The sequence below is a fragment of the Etheostoma cragini genome, chromosome 5, assembly GCF_013103735.1.
Source record: "Etheostoma cragini isolate CJK2018 chromosome 5, CSU_Ecrag_1.0, whole genome shotgun sequence".
Lineage (NCBI taxonomy): Eukaryota > Metazoa > Chordata > Actinopteri > Perciformes > Percidae > Etheostoma > Etheostoma cragini.
The window spans coordinates 30,022,770-30,025,076 of record NC_048411.1 but is presented as its reverse complement, the minus strand read 5'-3'; positions in this window follow the sequence as shown (position 1 = coordinate 30,025,076).

Here is a 2,307-nt window from a genome sequence, read left to right as displayed (position 1 = left end):
AATATGAATTTAAAAATACGAATATGAATACATAAAGTTACGCATACATCTTTTTGATAGTGTTCTTACTCCATATAGCGGCAGCTGGAGACCGAGCCCCCTGATTAATGCAGCTGTGTGCAGCTCCAGCTTACAGTCACAGGCGGCTCTGTTCTCTCTTAATGCCTACTTCATCTTCTCTTTGTCCTGCGGCTTTCGGCTCCACTTGAGCCTGTTTTCCCTGCACCGGTCCCCCGTCAGTGCGCAGCTGTTGTCGGCACGGCACTCCCACATCTGCTGGTCTCGGCTCGGCGGCCCTGCAGACGACGCTCCGCCGCGGAGCCGGCGCTGGGACTGCGGGCTGATCAGTGCTCACACACGGCGGCGTGGAGCAGCTTCGGCAGCGTGTCCCGAGACTGGAAGGAGGTAAAAGATGAGAAAAAAGAGGAGGAAGAAGAAGAAGAAGTGATGATTTCGCGGCGTTTGATGCGCGGCAGGTACAGGTGGAACCTGGGAATCTCAGGTAGGAAGAAAAAGATTCAGGTTTCTTTTTGTTGTTGTGTTTTTATAACCATGTTTTTATTTGGCTAATCCAACTTAAATCGGATTAATATGTTTTCAGATTAGATGCACATGGATGGAGTCTCCTTGCCCTGCAGAGGAGGGCCTACGGGAGTCTGTCTTTCCTCAACCTGACAGCCCTGCAGGGTTGATGAATATTAAAACGTGTTTATTTATAGAAAAGATGTTTCTGGGAAACAAATGCCAGATTAGACTGAAGATTTATTTAGTCACGGACAACATGTTGCAGCATGCAGTGTCATAGAGCTGCACAGATCCATTAAATAGTTCGCAACTACTACATTAATTGGTAGTTAATACAACTTTACTAATCGATTAATCTGTTTGTTTTTTCTCTGGAAATCCTGTTTCCAGCTTGTTAAGTGTGAATATCTTCCAGTGTCTTCTCTCCTTTGGGACAGTAAACTGAATGTCTTTGAGTTAGGGACAAAACGAGACATTTGAGGTCGTCATATTGGGCTTTTTGGGAAACACTGATCCGCATTTTTCACCATTTTCTAACATTTTATGGAGCATAACTTATACAACTATAACCCATATATGGAGAAAATAATCCGCAGATCAATTATCAAAGAAATAAATGGCCCAATACAGTGTAGTAGACACTAGCTATGTTTCCATCTAGGGCTGGGACATATATCACTGTATTAATATTGCAATATGAGACTAGATATCGTCTTATATTTGGGATATATCGTAATATCCTAATATGGTATTAGTGTTGTCTTTACCTGGTTTTACAGGCTGCATTAAAGTTAAATGATGATGTCATTTCCTGAACTTACCAGACTGTTGTAGCTCTTCTACTATTTACCTTTACCCACTCAGTCATTACATCGTTTCTGGAGCATATTTATCAAAAATCTCGGGAGGTTGAAAGTTGTAGACATAACGTTGTTTTGCATAAATAGGTGTAGACATGAAGTTGTTTTACATAAATAGGTGTAGACATGAAGTTGTTTTACATAAATAGGTGTAGACATAACGTTGTTTTGCATAAATGGGTGTAGACATGAAGTTGTTTTACATAAATGGGTGTAGACATGAAGTTGTTTTGCATAAATAGGTGTAGACATGAAGTTGTTTTGCATAAATAGGTGTAGACATAGAGTTGTTTTGCATAAATAGGTGTAGACATAACGTTGTTTTGCATAAATAGGTGTAGACATGAAGTTGTTTTGCATAAATGGGTGTGGACATAGAGTTGTTTTACATAAATGGGTGTAGACATAACGTTGTTTTGCATAAATAGGTGTAGACATGAAGTTTTTTTACATAAATAGGTGTAGACATGAAGTTGTTTTACATAAATGGGTGTAGACATAACGTTGTTTTGCATAAATAGGTGTAGACATGAAGTTGTTTTGCATAAATGGGTGTAGACATAGAGTTGTTTTACATAAATGGGTGTAGACATAACGTTGTTTTGCATAAATAGGTGTAGACATAACGTTGTTTTACATAAATGGATGTAGACATAGAGTTGTTTTGCATAAATAGGTGTAGACATAGAGTTGTTTTACATAAATGGGTGTAGACATAGAGTTGTTTTGCATAAATGGGTGTAGACATAGAGTTGTTTTACATAAATGGGTGTAGACATGAAGTTGTTTTGCATAAATGGGTGTAGACATGAAGTTGTTTTGCATAAATGGGTGTAGACATAGAGTTGTTTTGCATAAATAGGTGTAGACATGAAGTTGTTTTGCATAAATGGGTGTAGACATAGAGTTGTTTTACATAAAT